This window comes from Heliangelus exortis, chromosome 4, assembly GCF_036169615.1.
Source record: "Heliangelus exortis chromosome 4, bHelExo1.hap1, whole genome shotgun sequence".
NCBI classification, from domain to species: domain Eukaryota; kingdom Metazoa; phylum Chordata; class Aves; order Apodiformes; family Trochilidae; genus Heliangelus; species Heliangelus exortis.
Genome location: NC_092425.1, coordinates 17,249,218 through 17,271,282, shown reverse-complemented (window position 1 = coordinate 17,271,282; position 22,065 = coordinate 17,249,218). Strand labels below are relative to the sequence as shown.

The window sequence follows — 22,065 nt, the reverse complement described above, 5'->3', positions numbered from 1 at the left end:
GCTTGTCAGACTACTTTGGAAAAACCTGATAATTTCATTTGGCACAGAAAGAAAGAGAAAAAAGCTTAGTCTCCAATAATTAAAACGTGATAAGCCAAAGTTAGTGATGCTAGTGGTTGAAAGCTAAGTCTTACTGAGATGGTTTTGCCAGGTTATGATTGCTTCTTATATCGGCTATTAATTCTTTGAACTCCCTCATTAGAGACTGCAAGAACTATGCTAGAGACTATCTAAACAGACTATCATTTAGCAGTACCCTCAAGCATATGAGGCTGACACATAGATTACAGGCAACAAGCAAACAACCTCTGGTGTGGAGAGTACAAAATCTTGAATTAAAATAAAATACAGCTCCAATGAAACAGAGCTTCCTGCACATGTTCCTTCTTGCCTCTACTCCTTTCCTTCATAGCTGACCAGCACACAAGACATTCCAAATCTACCTGCAGATTAAGAAGCAGTATTTATTTAATAGCAGAGTACTGTCTGAGATTCTTCTCTGCACTGAGGAATCCTGATGCACACTGACACAGAAGAGGGAGCAGCCGGAGACCTGGGAACATCTGCTTGCAAGGATTACAGAAGAAACTAGGGGTTTGGGGCCAGAGAAACCAAATGCTTTGGAGATCTGTTGTGTAAAGAGTGTGTTTTGTGTTCATAGATCTCTCCAGGAGTATTAGATCAAGTGACAAAGGCCAAATCTGAGACAAAAAAAGAAGACATTCAGATAAAAACAAATACTTTTGATCTCTACTCTGTCACTGATTGTAAAATACACAGACTTAAATTACGAAATTTGGTTAATTTACAGTTAGATTCAATGATCTTAAAGGTCTTTTGCAGATTAAATGATTCTATGAGTCTATGAAATAATAAGAGGTATCTCTTTTTTCATCCCATTTTCCAATTTATGTGCTCAGTAAGAACGAACACAAACCCCCAGCAGCTGCAATGACAAGAGATAGATTATATATATGAATTATGATCTTTGTATGCCCCACCATAGCCACAGGACGAGGGCTGTGTACAAGTTACCAGTCTGACTCGGTTTAGGTACCAGCTACAATTCAGTATCATGACTGAGCTAACAACTACTGAACTCAAATCTTAGATCATTTGTACCCATGTGCAAAACTGTCTAGAGTGTATATTTATTGAACAGTTGTCTTGTTTTTATGAGCTCCACTGGGGCTATTCCCACAGCGTAAGAATATAGAAGAAGGGAAACAGACCTTAAAAATACAAATACAAAGACCTTGCAGGTAATAAAAATAAGTCTGTTAGGGTTGTCAATCTGGATTTTTTTTCTGTGATGTAAATTGCGTGATCTTAGATCCGTGAAAAAAGAAACAGTTTCAAAGTGACAGGATATTAGATTTCTCCAAAATAAATCAAACCTAATCTGTTAGATCCAATAGCTTCTGTTACTTCTCAGACTTTCACAAATTTCCTGTGGTTCTTTTCACTTGCCAACCCTCAGAGGTGGATTCAGTGACAAGATGCCAGCTGATCAGAGGATCTTAATATATAGCTCTGACTTTGCCTACGTGTCAGATAAAATTGCTTTACTATTACCTGTGAGATAATTCTAGTCAGTCTCCCTCTTTGTATGTGAAGGCAGCTACCAAAGAATCACCTGATCTCTCTGATGGAGAGAAGCAGGGCCTTACTTGGACAGCTGAAGCTGTTTGTGGTGTTGGTTGGCTCCCTGTTGCTTGTGAAGAACTTCAAGGCACAGCTGAATTTGACTTTCACTGGTTAGATGCCTCAACAGCTGATGTCAGGTCCTTGCCTGACAGCTTGAATACAGCCACTGCTGAAGTTTAAGTGAACTAATATAATATGCTCTTCTCATCCATTCTGATTGATATCACTTTTCTTGGCCCCAATAAATTCGGTGAAATTCAGTTTCATTCAAAGGATTTAATTTCATTTCTTTCACATCTTGCAAGGAGAAAATTCTGAAAGCTGAGTGCCTATCCCTTCACCTCAGGACACTTCAGGGAAAGATGATGTAAACTACTGTATTACATATATTCTTCTCTGTTCTTTTATCAATTGCTTAGTAGCAAAAGAGGTGAATAATATGATTCGTTTGTCATCAGTTATATTTGAGCTTCAAGAAATTAATGCTAGTTCACACTGTTCTTTCATTGCTTCAGATTCCCTGAAAACTCAGGAAAAGAATGATCTCAATTTTTTTTTCCCTTTCCAGAATACCTGAAATTCTGTGGAACAGAAGTTCTCTATACAACTTTGCTCCCTCCCACTCTCAGATAGCTCTTCACACATTTCAGACATTGTGTTACCCAATTTGTGAAAAACTGCATTAAAACCTTCTGATGCCAGATTTACATATCCCAGAATTTTCACCTATTCAATTAGTCCCCTGATTGAATATTTTATCATCTTCTCCTTGTTGCTCAAAGAACAACTCACAAAAAAGTAGAAGTGTACAAGAAATATTTGCATGTCTTGTTCACACAGAATTCTAAATGCATCTTTATTTAGACATATCTGGAAGTTATCAGAAAGAAAACAAAAATTCTAAGTGTTCATCTTTATAGAGCTTAGTTAGAGAAGTGACATTAAAGAAAAAAAAAAAAAAAAAAAGAGATCAGGTCTACATTCAGACCAAAGAATACAGATTTCTAGAGATACATAAGGTATCTAGATTTGTGTGTGTTACATGTTAGTAATATGCAAACAATAAGTCATGACAGCCAAGCAGATTCCAGTAACAATAACTATTCTGTCTTTAGTTCTGAGATTTGGCCAAGATGACAGTTTAGGAATTTATTTGGGAAATATTTTCAATGACTACAAAATCATCAAGAAGTACTTAAGTTCAGTGACTAGCTACAATATTGTTGAGAGAGTGAAAATATCTTAAAAATGTGAAAATATCTTAAAATGGAGGGAAAAAAATCCCTTTTGGATGCATAAGTAATTTTTTATTATTACCTTAAATCAATATGAAGTGCTCTCATATTGTATTTCCCTCTGCAAGGTCTTGTGGAACAAATTGTTTCAAACCTTACCAAAGTCTAAAAGCACAAACAAAGAGAGTAACACCCATAGACAACAAAACAGTAGTAGTTTTAAGGAAAACTCTAGTATTTTCTACCATTTACATAAGTAGTAAAAAAATACCTTTCATATTGAACCACTCCTTAAAGTCACTCCCATGTTTCTTAATATAGTGGTGAGACTCTTTAAAGGAAAATTGCAGTTCTGCAGGACCTATGACCAGTAGGTGGATTGGGGGGGTTGCTGGTCAGTAAAACAGCCCATGTTTGAGCCAGGGGTCATGAGTACATAGATGCTATGACAAAGACAATACCTGGGAATTTCATAGCTCAACAGTTGCTTAAAACAGAATAGACAAGACTTTAGAATTCTCTGTATGGGAATAATTTTGATCACAAATGATCTAGATGTTTGTGAGATGTTTGTGATTACAAAAAATTTTTGATATTATAACCTTGTCTTTTCCCCAAAACATAAAAATAGGATGCCCCTGTTCACCAGACTCCATCAATTTCCCTCACAAAAGAAAAAACCCAAATGATATTGTATTTGCTATAGTACAACTGCACTTTCTCACAGTTCCCAATTACTGTGCTACTAATGTTATCTCCAGAAGAAGCATCATGCACACAAAACATAAATATTACACATACATATTTAGAAGCAAGTAAACTCAAGTGGCCAAGTAAACATGCAGCAATGTCAAAGCAAAACTATAATTCTAAAGAAATTCTCTGAAAGAAATTATAATACGGTGTGTGAAAGAAAGAGCAACCTGTAATAAAAAGGCCTTTAAATGTCCAGGGGATAACACATTCTGCCCATTTGTTACCAAAGGAAACATCTTGCCACAACAATAAAACAGGGAGGTAAGATTGCCTCATTTATATGCAGTAATATTACATAAATTTCCCTTTCAGAGTTAGGCAAGAGCAAGAAGCCAGAATTTAAATTCTGCAGTGAGCTATAAATGGTGCACTTTGGATAGAAAGAAGCCAGAGCTCCTGTCACTAGATATAGAGAGTAAATGTCTAATTTGTAATTTAGAAGAAAATGCATCATTCTTTCATTCTTTCCTTCACAGTGTTGATCAAATGAACCCATGAATCATATGTTTGACACATGCCAGGCACCTGCCAGAGCAAGAGTTGCCACAGGCAGTGACAAATAAAGAATAATGCATGGGCAGGAGGTTTACAGGCTGTCACTGCTATGACAAGTGGTGTTAAAGGGAAGCATTATGTCTCTTCTAGCAATAGTCTGTAAACAAATTCTCCATTGTAATTGTTTTTTTTTTGTGGGCCTTTTCTGTCTTAATTTAAAATCTGGTGGAGCTTTTATAAAAGAATAGCAGAGACACAATTACCTGGACATAGTAATTAAAGATCTACTCAAGCAGAGTACCCAGTTACTTAATTTGGTGTGCAGATACAAATTGGATATCAAGATTCTGTCTTTGCCAGGAAAAAAAAGTAGTAAAAAGAGAACTGCAATTCTCTCCTGTTCGGATGCATACAGGGAACATTATACCCCTTGGCAACATTTGCTATGCAACAAGCACTGTTCCTCTACAGTTACTGAGAAGGTGTTAAGACAGATTTAAAAGATCATGCAAAAACTGGAGCTGGCCTTCAGGACTTGCTTGACTGCAGCATAGACCATAAAAGAGGGAGGAAAAAAAGAACAAAATAGATTCTTTTGTTAAGTCCATCTTAAGACAGCCAGACAGGTCCATCCCAAATCTGGGTCTGCAATGCAGTCAACCTGCTATTTCTGCTGGTAAAGAATGAAAGGAGTCCCGTGGCTGTTTTGTCGTGTAACAATTACGACGCCAGTTCCACAAGATTTTTCTCAATCTTTTTTCTTGCCTGGCCAGGAGCAAAGAGCTTAGTTCCCAATATGCACAGAAAAACCTGTCAGTACATCCATGGATATCACTGTGAAAAGGATCTCCACAATTTTATGTCTTTTTATGCAAGACATGATTATCTTACCAGGTAAAATGAGCAAGGACACCTTCCATGCTTTTTCTGAGGCCTTGGGCATATGTTTTTCCTGGGAAACCTCAGCTTTCTGTCTAATATTAAGTCTTAAGCTTCACAGAAAATACATCTAAGAAACTTAGTGGCCTATGATTTTTTGTTTTCTGCAGCAACTGACAAAATAGTCCTCTGCAACATATTGCCATTATTTTTACCTTCACTGCCTGTATATATGCTACTGTAAAAGCAAATCAGCCTGAAGAGAGAATATAAGACGAGCCTATGAATTTGGATATGCCATCTTTCTTTTTTCCAGTTTCCTTTGCATGTTTCTTATCTTCAGAAGGTTGTTTGGAAATGCTGGCTAGACACAGAAATGTTGCAGAGGCTGTACCAGGTCAGCTGCCACTTTTTCTAGCCAAGCTGAAGACTCCAAGAAGAACAATTTCCCTGGTTACATCTCTATTGCTAATCCACGGTCGCATTACACTTCTGGTGAATAACTTTTTCCTTAAGCCCAAAATGAATCTTCCAAGCTTCATCTTGGGGCTGCTGCCTCATATTGTACCATCTGCCAGTACCAGGAAGAAGTTGGTTCTGCCATCTGTGCAATTCCCATTCCAGCTGCTGTGGGTAACTATTAGATCACCATTTAGCTGCTGCTTTGCTAGACTAAACAAGCACAGGTTTCTCAGCCTCTTTGCAAAGGTCACATACTTTTGGCCCATGAGAGTCTTACTAGTCCTCTGCTAATGTTTAATGCAGAGCTTTTGTTGCCTTTCTTGAACTGCTGAGCTCAAAACAGGATAGAGACTTAAAGGTGTAAGCAACACCAACATCATAAAAATCATAATTTCATTTTATCCATTCATGCTCATCTTAGCCAAGTCCAATCCAGTTTGTCTTTCTGGTGATTAAAGGCCCCTGCTTTCTCCTGTTCACCTGGTATCCACTATAACCTTTTCAGGTCCTTCATGGCACACTAGTTAGCTAATTCACATTTTTACTGGTACATGGGACAATTCACCTAGGTGCAGAATTTATTCAACTTTATAAGATTATATTTTCCAAGTTCTAGAGCTTCTCTGGACTGACACTTCACTAGTTGATACATCGACCACTTTTTCCATTTTAGTACCACCCACAGATTTGCGAGGGTACACCACCTCATCATCCAGGTTACTGGTGAAGATGCTGACTAACATTGCTGCAGTACTTACCTAAGGTATTCTGCCAAAAACACATCAAGTCATCGATTAACTACCCTTTCAGTTCACTGATGCAGCTTGTGTCAGCAGCATTCTTTTGTGCAGCACATCTAGGCAGTGAGCTGAGCCTTGCTGGTCTGCAGTTATTGGATCCACTTCCTTCTCTTCCTCATTGATGTAAGTAGCACCTTTTTGTAGTTGGTCAGCCATTTTAGTTGACTGACATTTCCAGTGGTTGCCCAGTCTTTTGGTTCTCTTCCATAGTGCCTTCACTTACATCGGAGAGTGCAATAGTACTCCCCCTTCATATACCCAGATCCAAAGTGTTTTACTCATAAGTAGTTCTGATGAGTAATCCTGGGGGAAGGATAGGGAGTGTTTTTGCCAGACAGACTAGCATCTGGATCCACAGCCATGCCAGATTGAAACAAATTCCTGAAGCAGACAGGTGCTATGAAAAGTGTTGGATATGGTAAGTCTGGCATAGACTGATAAGTAAGAGCAAGATTTATAACTGTTTAGTATAACAGCAACTGACTAACAGCAATCTCATTTGAATACTAAATAACTCATTCTCTCCAAACAGTTTTGCACATGTAAGAATAAGATGACTTGAGAAAAGCTATGTAGTTACTTCTGATCTTGAAGTATCATGGCTTAGAGTGCCATTTGTGCCAAACACTTGAAAACTTGTTCTCCTGGCTGTGATGTTTGGGTTAGTTGGCTTGGGACAAGTTAAAATACTATCTCTTTTTCTGATACTACTAATAAGCCCAAATCCTTCGATGATATAATACAAGGCCATGGAGTATATCCTGAATATGCAATAGTTTCATTCATCACTTACACATCAATGACTATAAACTTCAGGACAGCACCTTCATTTTGATGTTGATTTTCAAGGAAGGAAGGAAGGAAGGAAAGAAGGAAATTTATTGGTTTTTATGGATTTCTTCCTTCTATAAAGTAGCTATTGGTACCCTCACTGATGTAATATGATAACTCATGTCTCACAGCTGACAGCAGACTCCTTTTGCTATGTTTGCATGAGTCTTGGGGCTACCTTTTACACAAAGACTTAACGATCTAATCATTATTTATCATCTGAAAACCTCCAAATTAACAAAATTACCAAAATCATTTTACATATTGCAGTTAAACACTTTCAGGAATTAATCAGTGCTCACTGTATTTTATAAATGAACTTAAACACTTACTGTTTATTAATTGATCTCACATTCTCAATACACAAAATTAAAGAAATTAAAAAAAAATTTTTTTTTTAAAAAAAAAAACCCACCTCATATGCATCTCTACTTTTTGGCCTGTCACAGCCATATTTTTAATGAAAATACTTAAAATACAGTTGCTATGTATTTCATTTTAAAGAAATTATCTTGGATATATTCACGCTATTCATATCAATTAACTGTCCATGTTCAGAAAAGGCGTTTGAAACTTCCCGAACAAAGTCTATGATTTGCTTCTTCATGTATGTGCCTGTAGCTATTCCTGAATGTTCCCCCTGTATTAGCTCTGAAAAAAGAATGTGAGGAAGTATGTTATTTTTACAGCTCTGCTTTTCTGATTGCACCCAAAATGGTTTGCCAGCTCTGATATGTGGAGGAATAATTCTGTTCCCTTGAGGAATGACACTATAAAATGCAACCACCTTATGCTGGATAAGGAAGCTGGTTAACAATATACAAGCAAAGCAGTTTTGAATGGGAAGTCAAAATTAATTAGCACAAAATCACTTTTGCTGCAAGGTAAATATAATAATCACATGAACTGGAATGTGATGAAAAAACTGAATGCAATTAATGATACAGCTGATTAAATGGGAGAGAGATCTGAGCACACAAACGAAAGCTACATTGCTGTCTGTTTGTCCTCCTGCAAACTGAATGCATTGAGAGCAATAAAAGCACAGTGACCAACTTTCAGCCAACAGGCTGAGAAAAACCCATACAACTTTGCAGAACATTTTGCTCCCTAGAATAGCTTCACTGCTGAAACAACCTCATTTATTCAATAAAGTTCAAGCAAGTTGGGAAGAATTTGTTCTCATTACCATCTTAGCAGTCATGAACCTCACGTGACCTGCATAAGCATGCTCAAGGACATAGTAGCTAGTTGTGAGAACAGAAGGAAGGCAGAAGAAGTTGCAAAAGTTTTTTTCATCGGCTTTTTTTTTTACAGCTAAGACTTTACCGTTGATGCATCCACTTGTTTTGGTGTTTTCTTACATCATTAATTCAACAAATGTAGCTGTGGCTAGAGCTCAAACAAGAATCTGGAACACCGGATTAGTTATCAGGGAAACTACGATAAGTCTGCACTAAGATAACAAAGAAATGTACAACTGCCTTTACAGATAATTCTCTGGACACAATTACATAGTACAGACCTGTCAAAAGGGTGACCTTGTTGCACTAAATTTTGATTCTTTTTAACAGGTCTGTTTACTACACATGTATTTATACAGTAACTCATCCCCAAGGGAAGCATGCTGTGAGGTTTCTTCCAGGTTGCAAGGCCAATTACAAGAATGTTAGTTTGAAGTGAACCCAGGAAAGCATAACTTTTCTTGAGATCAATACATGACCCACAAATGCCATCCTCTGGTTTTCAAAGTCACACTTTTACATCCTGACAACATTAAAGATTGTAAATGATGACTTCTCAAGCAGGACTTTTTTGGGAACACATTTCTAACACTGAAAACAGTCTTGCAGATTTTCAGACCTGTCTTTACACTGACATTTGTTTTGCCTGAAACTATCTTTTTAGTTCTGAAACATATTTTTAGTTCTTCCAAAATATCACTGACTTCCAGAGAAGTTTACTCTCATACTGTTCTTTTTAACCTCTCAAATGCCAAGAACAGATTGAGCAGCAAACCAGTGAAACACTGCTGCAAGGATGGGAGTGACCTTGTATTTGCAGAGGACAGTAACACCGGTCCTCAGGAAGCAGGGAAACAGAAGTCATACAACTCCTGTAATTACTTTTTAAGTAGCATCAATTCCTGGTACAGCTCCCTACACTGAACCATTTTATTCCCCTGAGTAATTCTACTGACATTATAACTCAAAGCAAACCTTAGGCTTACGAACCTAAAGATATTGGAATATGGCCATCTTCTAACAGAACATTTGAATAACTTTTCGCCTAGACAAAGATGCTACGCTTCTGTAGTTCTTGTCTATTCTGTGTGATAACTATCCCGGGTGAATGGTCAGGTCCTAAAACCAACTTGCAATTAATCCCTTTCCAAAGAATTCAGTGGGTGTTTTTTTTTTCTAGTGCATGGGTTTGTTCTTGTAAATAGGAGAAGACCTTGAAACATGCTTTGAAACTGAGATTGTTTGGACAATATCTTATTCTCTTTGAAACCTGATATTATATCAAGAAGCTGCTCTTCCAAGTTTTGTATCAATATTTGTCTTTTTAAAAATGCCCTCTCTGACACAAGAATTTGAGTTCTGAGGCATGAAGTTCAGTTAACAACTTGAACTGAATCTCGCCACCTCTGTGAAGGATAAAAAAAAGTCCTTCTACAGATACATCAGTGGCAAAAGGAGGTGCAAGGAAAACATCCATTCTTTACTGGACATGGGTGGGAATATAGTTGTCAAAGATGAAGAAAAAGCTGAGGTATTTAACAGCTTCTTTGCCTCAGTTTTCAACAGCAAGACAGGTTATCCTGAGGACAGCTGGCTTCTAGAGCTTATAGAAGGTAACAAGAACCTAAACAGCCCCCCTGTAATCCAAAAGGAAACAGTCAGTGATCTATTGAACTGCTTGGATCCCCACAAGTCTATGGGACCAGATGGGATCCACCCAAGGGTGATGAGAGAGCTGGCAGAAGAGCTCGCCAAGCCTCTCTCTATCATCTACCAACAGTCCTGGCTCACTGGGGACATCCCAGATGATTGGAAGTTGGCGAATGTCACGCCAATCCACAAAAAGGGCCGGAAGGAGGACCCAGGAAACTACAGGCCTGTCAGCCTGACCTCAGTGCCTGGCAGGGTTATGGAACAGATCATCCTCAGTGTAATCACACAGCACCTGGAGGATGGACAAGGGATTAGACCCAGCCAGCACGGGGTTAGGAAGGGCAGGTCCTGCCTGACCAACCTGATCTCCTTTTATGATCAGGTGACCCGCCTGGTGGAGGAGGGGAGGAAGGCTGTGGATGGAGTCTACCTGGACTTCAGCGAGGCCTTTGACACCGTCTCCCACAGCATTCTCCTGAAAAAGCTGTCAGCCCACAGCTTGGACAGGGGCACCCTGTGCTGGGTTAGGAACTGACTGGAGGGCTGGGCCCAGAGAGTGGTGCTGAACGGTGCTGCATCCAGTTGGTGTCCGGTCACCAGTGGTGTCCCCCAGGGATCAGTGTTGGGCCCAGTTCTGTTTAATATCTTTATTGATGATTTAGATGAGGGAATTGAGTCCATCACCAGAAAATTTGCAGATGACACTAAGCTGGGGGGGAGTGTTGATCAGCTGGAAGGCAGGAGGGCTCTGCAGAGGGACCTGGACAGACTGGAGAGTTGGGCTGATTCCAACGGGATGAGGTTGAACAAGGCCAAGTGCCGGGTCCTGCATTTTGGCCACAACAACCCCATGCAGCGCTACAGACTGGGGACAGAGTGGTTGGAGAGCAGCCAGGCAGAAAGGGACCTGGGAGTCTGGATTGACAGGAAGATGAACATGAGCCAGTAGTGTGCCCAGGTGGCCAAGAAGGCCAATGGCATCCTGGCCTGTATCAGGAACAGCGTGGCCAGCAGGTCCAAGGAGGTGATTCTGCCCCTGTACTCAGCGCTGGTGAGGCCACACCTTGAGTCCTGTGTCCAGTTCTGGGCCCCTCAGTTCAGGAAGAATATTGAGGTCCTGGAGCAGGTCCAAAGGAGGGCAACCTGGCTGGTGAAGGGACTCGAGCACAGATCCTATGAGGAGAGGCTGAGGGAGTTGGGGCTGTTCAGCCTGGAGAAGAGAAGGCTCAGGGGAGACCTCATCACTCTCTACAACTCCCTGAAAGGAGGGTGTAGCCAGGTGGGGGTTGGTCTCTTTTCCCAGGCAACTCTCAGCAAGACAAGAGGGCACGGTCTCAAGTTGTGCCAGAGGAGGTTTAGGTTGGACATTAGAAAGAATTTCTTTACCAAGAGGGTGATCAGACATTGGAATGGGCTGCCCAGGGAAGTAGTGGATTCTCCGTCCCTGGAGATACTTAAAAAGAGACTGGATGTGGCACTCAGTGCCATGGTCTGGTAACTGCAGCGGTAGTGGATCAAGGGTTGGACTTGATCTCTGAGGTCTCTTTCAACCCAGCCAATTCTACGATTCTATGATTCTATGAAGTCTTTACTATGGAGTGGTGAATTTACCTAAGTTCTGCATACTGCAGCAAGATAAAATATTCAGATTCTCAATGAGATTTCCCTAACCTACAGAAAGAGGCCTTAAATTACTTGTAGTCCAAATTCTAGAACTAAGTATGTAGCAGTAAACATTTAAATATCCTTTGTATTTCCTGAATTTTATTTTCTACAACACAGCATCTGGCATTACTAGAATTTTCACAGTTGGAATGCCAGCCTTTATATGCTTCAAAACCACTTATTGCTGAAGCAAGTATCCAGTTCCTTCTCTTCATTACTGCATTCCATCATTCAAATAATTTTATTTTCTTAGTTGTTACTTCAAGATTTTTCTCTTTTTCAACTTCATCTAGAGTTGCTCTGCTTCTGAAACTCTGATATAAAATAGATTCTGTCTTTTCTAAGAACTGTACTTCTTAAAATGGTTTCACTAATTTATTGCAGAAGTTAGCCATGTTCTTGGCATAACCTTTGTCGTCATTGCTATGTCAAGAAGTGTAGTGAAAGAAGACAGAGTTAATATTTCGGAAGAGGCTTTCAGAAAGCCAGTCCATGGGAATTCTCTGAAAACCTACTGGCAAATAAAAGTAATCTATTTCCATCATGTTTTTGAGATTAGGCTGGAGTATTTTATTTTCTCTCATTATTTAAAAAAAAACATTTTTCTTCCAAAATTAAGTGTATACAAACCTCATAGCAAAAGAAGTAGACTGCTGTTTGGGTTACATACTTTGAAGCATGAGAATTAATTATCAAAAAGGAAACCATCCTCTGTTCATAGACTAATCTGCTTTGATGATGTTCTTCTACATAATGAGGCAAACACTGATGCATAATTAGGTATCTCCTAACATCAGTATGAGCTATTAATCAAATAATAACACCGTGCTTTTTTCATGGATGAATGACTGGCTTTTCACTTTTTATTTTAAACAAGAAAAAGAACAAATAAATGAACTCCTGCATATATCAAGCTTTGGAAAAGGAGACAGCAAGTTCCTTCATTTCTTTATTATCTTTTCCCCCCATTTGTTTGAATCAATCTGTCTCTTCCCACCTCTCAGCTTCCACAACTATTCTGCAGTATCACTGACGGTCTACTTTCTCTTTAGTCTGGCAGGGTCCCTCATTAGGGATGTGAATTTAAGAAAGAGAAAAACATAGTGAATACTAAATGAACACCAAAGATACAGAATTTAAATAAATAAATTAATCTTCTTTTGACTATTAACTAGCAGTTCCAAGTTCACAGCAGCTTCCATACAATGACAATGGGATTAGGCTCAGATTATATCCATATATTTCTTACATTAGAACACTCCTGCACCACCTTCCCTGCCCCAAAACTGCCATCTGACTTGCAATGCCAAAAGACAGAGGATATGCTGTAGGCCATAATCTAGTATTTTTTAGTTTATATGTTAACAAAGTTTATGGTGAAGTGGTCATCTCTGGATACAGAGAATAAGGTTGTCCTGGACTGCTCTAAAGCTCTTTGAAAAGCTGATCCTTAGGCTCATTCTTTCTATCTCTGCATGGACAGCCACCTGAGTCCAGATGCAAACACAAGAATTCAATGTACCTGTTCTTTACTTGCATAAAGACAGCCTCTTCTTAGTCATGTTTTCAAGTCTTTCATAATGTAAGCATTTATGGATTAGTAGATGTCAAGTGAAAAATAAGTAATTTCCATTAAGATGTCTTATTGCTACTGGAAAGTGTAAAGCTATTTCAAAACCAAAGTGGTCACAGCTATGTTACAGAATTTTACTGATCCCTAAAGATGGACAAAATGCTGTACTTTTGAACAAAATTTTCATATCTTAATCACAGTTAAAATTATTGATTACAGACTCAGTAAGATTTGTATTTCAGATTTCCTTAATACATGAAAAACGAATTTGTCCAAAATGGCATTTAAATCTGTAATAGAAATGCTTTGATTTAACAAATATATGGACAGAAAACCAAAATTTCGTCTCATTTCCATTTTAAACCAGTTTTCACTTAAAGTATTCAGCAGACTGTCAATAGCTTCTCTGATCTAATGAGCCCCACTGGTCCTGACCAGAACTATGTGCATCTTCCTCTTGCCATTTTTTTTTGCAGACTGGAAGTGTTGTGGTTCACACATACTGTGTCACTTACACCACCCTTGAGCTTTGTGTTGGTGTGAAGTTTCCCATCTTTAGCACAGTAAGGCTCTTAAAAAAAAGTTTAACTAAAAGGTTTGGGAAAGTTACTTCCATTCGCTGCAAGCATTTAATATTTTTAATCAATATTGTCAACAAGAGGGTACAGAGAGATGCCAACACAATCAATATGATTGAAAGCAAATCCCATTTGTTTACCTCCACGACTGTGCTTATATACAAACAAGTGTGTCTTTACTAAATACATGGCATTTAGTGATTGGTTATTATGTGATGACCACACTCTTAACTTTAATGCTAATTGGTTAATTAATAGCAATGATCTCATACAGTTAATGTAATGCTAATTCAGTCCACAATTTAGCTGCAACAGCTTTTCTCCACATATCCTTATCTTCTGCATGTAGCTCACCTTTTTCTGTAACTTTTCAGTTGCTTCAAGGTCTTCAGCTTAGCATAATTTACAAGACCGCATTGTCTTTTATAAAACAGTATTGTCTAAACTTATAACATTTTCTGACACTACCTGCATTATCTATTCATAACTCTCATGATACATTGTTTAACACTACCAGTATTTCTCATGGCTCATTCACAATATGGCCTATATGGCTGTTCATTTCACAAAAACCCCACAAATATGTTCTCTTCCCTCTAAGCTGAAAACCAGTCATGTGAAGATCTGTGGTGGTAACCATGCCAGTGTGGAAAACTTTTCATTGTGTGAGTCACCGATCGAGGGAAGTACTGTATTACAAGTAAATTTCTCCAACTACTTCAGACTGCGTGGAGAGTCAGTCCTTTCCAATAGTCAACTCGCTCATTTCTACAGCAGCTTCAGCAATGGCTTGCCTGGGAAAAACACAAGTTCTTTAAGTACTTTTGCATTTTATCTGAGTTGGGTTTTTTTTTTTTTTTTCCTCTTCTTGTAAGACCATCACTTAGGCCCAAGTAAAAAAGGTATAAACCACACAGTATGGTTATAAGTAAAAGCAGATACAAGCAACACTGCTACCAGTGACTCACACACCAGTTATGTAACTGTTGTCATTTAGTGGATTTACTTTTGGAAATAAATAAAGTGAAAAAAAAATTGACTGAATTTGGTGATTAACTAAGACATTTATAGATTCAATTATCATCAGCTGGAGTGGCAGATGCTTGTCAGGCTTTGGAAACTGTGAGAGCACTCAAAGGTCAAGGAATGTTTAGCTTAATTTCAAAGCTACCGGGGAACAAAAAAATCTGGTATTATTTTTTTGAGGTATGGTTCTGTATTTATATTTTCTTGGAAGCTGTTGGAAGAAAGAAAGGCCAACATAAAAATATCAGGAGAGTAAATAAAAGTTACAGTGGGCAAAACTGATACCAGAAAACTGTAGGAGACCAAAACATCAGAGAGTACATAAATAAAGGTAAAATACAAGTAAGGATAATGTTCTAAAATTAATATGACTTCTACTCATGCAGGCTATCATTCTGCTGAAGAAAATGCTGGGCTTTTAGTTCTTCTCTAAAGGCCCACACTGCATCTTAGTAACTATCTTGTAATCTGGTTCAATTTGTGGCTTGGAGTGAAAGGGAGACCACCTAAAATCCACAGACACATGAAATACAGATTAACCCAATGCCCACAAGAACAGCTGGAGGTATTCAGAAGAAGGAAATAACATGCTACCTGGATTCTTTCCCTGACAGACACTTCACTTTGATCAGAGGAAATTTTCTCAAGGACAAGAGAGTCCCTTAAAGCAGGAAATTTCCCTTGGCACAAAGGTAATGTGCTTCGTTTATTAAGATTACCAGCCAACTTTAAAAAGCAAGAGCTTTGCACAAGTGTAAATTTCATTTTCAAGGACATTAAGGATTGAAGTGCTCATTTATTTTGCAGCTCTGTGGACCACCCACTTTGGCATTGCCAAGTGCTAGCAATAGGCCACAGTTTTTATAAAAAATTAAGCACTTCAGGACAATTGGCTTGTTACGCTGTGTCTTGAATTTACTGTATCTTGATTTACCGTATCTGTAAAAACAGGTAAGAAACATAGGCCAGACCTGCAAATTGTGTACAGATCTGATGATTGTTGTCTGGCTTGCCCTGGCTGTAATATCACAATTACTGGTGGTAAGTTGGCTGCTGCTTATACCGCACTCCTGACCTTTAGTTACATTATTGGAATTGGGTTTGTTTGCATTTTGCTTAGTTTTGTGTAGCTGCACAGTTCTCCCTGTAAAAGGAAATGATTAGATCTACCAACAAGGGTTAAAAACCTAAGTAACTCCTGGCTGGCAAAGAACTCAACTTGTGACTCACTGAAGCAATACACAGGGAAGGTGAGTATAACACCCGAGAAAATGGCAGATACTTGGGCAATGGTTTACAACTATTTTAATTGCATTATTAAGAAGAATAAGGAATAATTAGAGAGTTTGCAGCATACATATATATACAATTCAAATTACAATAACTCATTGTGCTATAGTGATTAGGTGTTGGAGACTTTTTGGAAGAAAAGGGACATGTGAGCAATCCTGACTATTTAGCTTTAGCCAGAGTGAGCCAAGGGCCTTGAGGCGCAGCTGCAAGGTTACTAAAAGATCAGCTACGGGCAAAAGATAAGGGAGTTGGCAGCAGAAAAGAAGAATAACAGGACAGGAAAGCATCTCATAGACAACACATAAAGAGCTGTATTTAACCAGTTAGGTAGTGCACTGTAGCATATGAAAAATGTATTGTACCAATCAGCAATATGCTTATATTATGTTATCAGCCTGACTGTGTAAAAAAGGGCTACCGCTACTCTCAATAAACCGCAATACTTTGATTATATTAATCTGTGTGTTGTCCACTGTGCTCTTCCCGACAATTAGGCAATTAAAACTTTAGATTAACAATACATTATAGCTCTTGGATACAAAGATATGTTATTTGGTTTTCCAAGACTAAACTGTACTATAACTGTACACTTATACTACGCTTTTAGAAGGATCTCACTGAATGTGAGAAAATCAAAAATACTTCAGTTTCCTTTGAAAATGTCTTAGTGATTTTTCATAATCTCTTGTTTCAATAACTCTGCTGTCTTTTTCTTTAGCAACTACTCTAGTGAAACTCTGAAGAATATTTTGAAAGCAACAGAGTCAGCAAGGCAGTATTTCATCTATTCATCAATGTCCAATATTATTTTTACTTCTAACACCCTTTGCAGTCTCTGAACACCAGAGCTATCTGTTTCATAAGACGATGGTTTACCATGGGACTTAAGGCTTGTTAGTGTAATGATTCAGTACCTGCCATAAGGCTGAGGCAGCTTTTCACACATAAGCAACAGCTTATGAAAGGACTTTCATACAACACATATAATTTGTGAACTATACAGGGAAAACTTCAGCATATACAGAACAGAAGGTAGAATTTATAATGACATCTCTGTATGTGACAGCTCAGACAAGCATATGCCTCACTAAGCCTCAGCCAGGTACAATCTCTCTGACAGCTGCTGTTCACCAGCACCACTGAAGACCCCAACTCAGGTCCCATCTCTTTGTATTTTCTTCTGGGCCCCATTTCTGAGGAGTGTGAAAGGCTAAAGCATCACTACCAAGAGGAGCTTTAAGAACTGCTGGGAAGGCAGGCAAATTTTTTACTCCAATGCACCAGTGTACCCCAAGGCCTGCGGAAGGTAGCACCAGGTCTTTAAGGCAATGTCTCCTAATAGCAATCTAAAACACCACCTCACATGGGGACAGGAGAGCACATGGGAAATTTACTCCCTGTGAAGCTCCCATCTCACTCCGGTGACTGGTTAGACAACAAAAGGGAATGAGTTACCATCTTGGTCAGGTAACTAAAGCTGAGAGCAAATAATTCCACTCAGAATTAGGGCAATTTTATGAAGAGTCTTCTGAATCAAGCTTCCCTGCTGAGAAAATAATGGCAAATGCACACATGAGAAACCTTATTCTAAGTTGCATCCTTGACTTTAAATGGAAAGATAATGGAAAGATATGGATAGAAAATGGAAATAGATAGATAAATGGAAAGATATGGATTCAATAGATGGACTACTCGGTGGATAAGGAATTGGCTGGATGATTGTACTCAGAGTTGTGGTCAATGACTTGATGTCCAAATGGAGGCCAGTGACGAGTGGTGTTCCTCAGTGGCTGGTAGTGGGACCAGTGCTGTTTAACATCTTAGTTGGTGACATGGACAGTGGAATTGAGTGCAAGTCTGCCAATGACACAGAGTCAGCACACTGGAGAGATGAGATGACTTGGCAGGCTTGAGATGTGGGTTCATGCCGACCTCATGAAGTTCTACAAGGCCGAATCTGAGGTTCTGCACATGGGCTTATCCCAAGTGCACTTACAGGTGGGGCAGAGGATGGATTGAGAGCAGTCCTGAGGAGAAAGCCTTGGGGGTTTTGGTTGATGAGAAGCAAAACATGAGTCAGCAATGTGTGCATGCAGCTCAGAAAACCAACCATATCCAGCATCAGAAGTATGGCCAGCAGGCTGAGGAAGGTGATTCCCCCCATCTAGTCTGCTCTCATGAGACCCTGGAGTCCTGTGTACAGCTTTGGAGTCTCCAAGACAAGAACAACATGGAGCTCTTGGACTGAGCCCAGAAGAGAGCCACAGAGATGATGAGAGGGTTGGAGTACCTCTCCTGCCAAGACAGGCTGAGAGAGTTGGGATGTTGTGTCTGGAAAAGAGCAGACTACAGGAAGACCTTATAGCAGCCTTCTGGCATTCCAGTATATGAAGAGGGCCTACAGGAAAGCTGGGGAGAGAATTATTACAGACTTATTACAATGCCATGTAGTGATAGAAAGAAGGGTAATGGCTTTAAACTGGAAGAGGGCAGATTTAAATCAGACATTAGGAAGAAATTCTTTACTATGAAAATTGTGAGGCACTGGAACAGGTTGCCTAGAGAAGCTGTGGATGTTTCATCCTTGAAAGCATTCATGACGAGGTTGGATGGGGCCTTGAGCAACCTGGTCTAGTGCTCTACACACTAGGGGATAATTCCTCCGAAATCCGGGCGCACCAAACTTGCAACCAGGCTTTTGTTATATGCACTGAAGTTTTCCATATTCATTAGATTTCACAATATGCCTATACATATGCATCACCTACTCCTGCTTTGTAGTAAAATTAATCCCAAGAGGTCATTTCCATAATCTCCTCCCTCCTGCGCTTGCGTAGTGTCTCCTGGTGGTGGTTGTGAGGGTTGTGGGGATGAAGTGAAAATGAAGCAATGGTCTTTCTCTACGTAAACTTTTCTCCTCTTCTTCTCCAGGCATGCGCATTTCTTCAGTCTTCAGCCACGCCGACAACGTGTTCTGTTTCTTATCTCAAGATTGCTATAGTTATCAGCTTGGCACGTATATTTCCCTTATAAGGTGATGACTACCTAAGCAATTTCTTAGCTGCTATTAAATAAGCATTCTGTGTTAGCTTCCATCAGGTCAATGTGGCCCCTAGACAATTACTAGCAGGCATTTTATATTAACCCTTATATCATTATGACTGTTCTGAATTTTTCTGAAAACAAACCTGAGGTGAATTTTATGTCCATTTAAAAAACGGTCACACAGCTAAATTTCTCCTGGAAAACTTCAACTAATATAGCAAAGAAGAAAAAGCTGTGTACAGTTATCTGATTCACAGAAGACTGACAGTATAAATTCTTGCAGATTTTTCTGTCACTGGTCATGAAAATCATGTGAAAAAACAATTGGTTTCTTTGTTTTCTTTTCAATATACATCTCAGTTTCAAAGAACACAGCATCTGATCTATCAGAAAGACATGGATAATGGCTTTGCTGAATTTTTTTCCCCTGAATCACTGTAGTATTGATTTCCTCATTTTTAATTTCATCTAAACAACTTGCATTCTACCTAGTTGCTGCATTTTCCCTTTCACCTTCCACATTAACACCTGCTCTTCCATCTGAACTGTCCACAGGACAATGTACAGTTGGAAAAATAAAACTGCTGTTATCACAGATCAGCACTTACAGGAAGCACGGAATGATACATCCTGGGGTAGCAATTAAATTACTGTCCTGTGGAATAAAATTTCCACCCAAGTATAATCTAGATCCTATAAATGTTCTTGCCGAAGCCGAACTGCAGAAACTGTTTTCAAAAAGAGCTCAGTGAAAGATTAATGTTCTTTTTACTTTGCACAATTCATCCCAGCAAGGATAACTTATGAATATATGCTTTAGCAACAATTGCTCACATTAACAACTTCAGACAGCTATGAATTGCACACACCAGGCAAGATTTTTCTACATAATCTAAAATTTTTGAAGCTCAACCATATTTTGCAGAGCATTAGGAAAAAAGATACCATTTATTTAATTTCTGAAGATCACTTTGCTTTATCTGAACTGAAAAGAATTAATGGTAGTCAGCCTGGTGCTTTTAGAAAAGTTTCCTTGCCTACATTTGTTAAGTTCTCATTAAATGATATGGCTAAACTAAGTAGAGAAAATCCTTTAACAAGCAATCACTATGTCAGATAAACTAATCGGTAAATAATTGCCAGAATGCCAAGGGTTTTCAGGCACTGAGCAGCCCTTGATAACAATGCAAGAAAAGTATTTAAATACTTTTAAAGCTGCCATTAAAAATTAAAAAGCTTAATAGGTAAAAATATTCTGATCTCATTTTCTGCTATTTTTCTCCAGCAAGTTGGTATTTAAAAACTACCTGAAAAACAGAATTGGGTATAATTATTGAGCAATATTTATTGCTGTACAATGACTTAAAAGCTGTGCACAAGAATTTTCTAGCAAAGTAACTTAGATAAGGAGGAGAGAGTTGTGAACAAAACCAGAATTTCGAGTCTAGCTATTAATTGAACTGATTAAATTATTACATTACAGATTATTTATGCTTTACAATTATATTCCTTTGTGAATAAAATACTTTGTCCACCAGTAGTTACTAAAAATCTCCTGTTCTGTCCAGACGCTGTACACTTTGTCATGGCTACCAGTGCTGAGACTGAAGCAGAGCAGTACAATGGGTTTTTCAGGGAAGACCAAAGTGCAAAGTACACACTGAAGAACAGCTGCACAAATAGATGAGCTAGAACATACCTTCACAATGCTGATGGGAGTCAGTAAGGCTTATTTCAGATGGCCTCAGTACCAGAAAAAATAAAAATACAGCAAAAAACAACTGCCCAAAGCACCTGTACTGTCAGAGGGTACGGGCTTGCGGAGCAAAGAGATGACTCAATATGAGTCAGCAACTAAGCTCGATTTTATTAAGCAAAGCTTTACATTTATATGGTCTTGGCATCTTCGTGGCTCATGTTGATTGGCTGCGTGTTGCTGTTCACACACCTGATGTCATGTTGCGATTGGGAGCTGCTTATTGTCCTTGTCCTGCTTTGCTGACTGCAGGCATCCTGTTCACAACTTTTTATCTGCTGTAACTTTCTTCTTCTCAGGGGCTCAGAACTGGTTAAATACAACTGTTTATGTGCTGTCTATGCTATGCTTTCCCATCCTGTTATTCTTTTTTTCTGCTGCCAACTCCCTTATCTGTTTGCACATAGCTGATCTTTTAATAACCTTGCAGTTGGGCCTCAAGGCCCTTAGCTCACTCTGGCTAAAGCTAAATAGTCAGGATTGCTCACGTCTGTTTTCTTCCAAAAACTCCCAACAATTCCCCCTTTTTGTTTTTGAGCAATCCAGACTTACTTCATCGCACGCGATAACATGCTAATGATACATCGCCATAAACAACATACTAATAACACAAAAGCAATAATAACTAACATAATTGATAAGCCTTGTCTAATTAAATCTCTAAGCTATCCCCTATCCCTAAGCGGTTTAAGCATTCATCTAACCCAGCATATGCAACAGTTAATTTTTTCATGTTATCTTAATCAACTGTATTTGGTTGTGAATTGACTCTGAATGATCAGACAAGTTCATGCAACACATTCCATCAAAGTCTTCACAAACGTGACCTAAAAGCTAACAATAAGTCAGTGGCAGCACGATTTTGTAAAACTGCATGTCTGACACTATCAACATCTTTTAGTACCTGTGTTAAAATATCAGAAGTTAAGTTCATCTGCTTAGCAGTGCAACAGGGTAGTTTGTGTATTTCATGATTTTTATCAATTATTGCCAAGGTCTTTTCCTGCTGCTACATGTGGTACAAATGAAGCAGCAAGAACCCTTTCTGCTGTACCCCAAATTTCAAATTTTTCATTAGACTGTACTAGTACAGGTGATAACACATGGATATGGAGAATAGACAAATG

The 22,065-nt window shown here is 38.8% G+C and overlaps 1 protein-coding gene across 1 annotated transcript in view; it reads right to left on the bottom strand.

The window, feature by feature from the left end:
- GALNTL6 (polypeptide N-acetylgalactosaminyltransferase like 6) overlaps positions 1-22,065 on the bottom strand; it is a 449,783-nt gene that overhangs the window by 85,695 nt on the left and 342,023 nt on the right. The gene's annotated exons all lie outside the window — the stretch shown is intronic.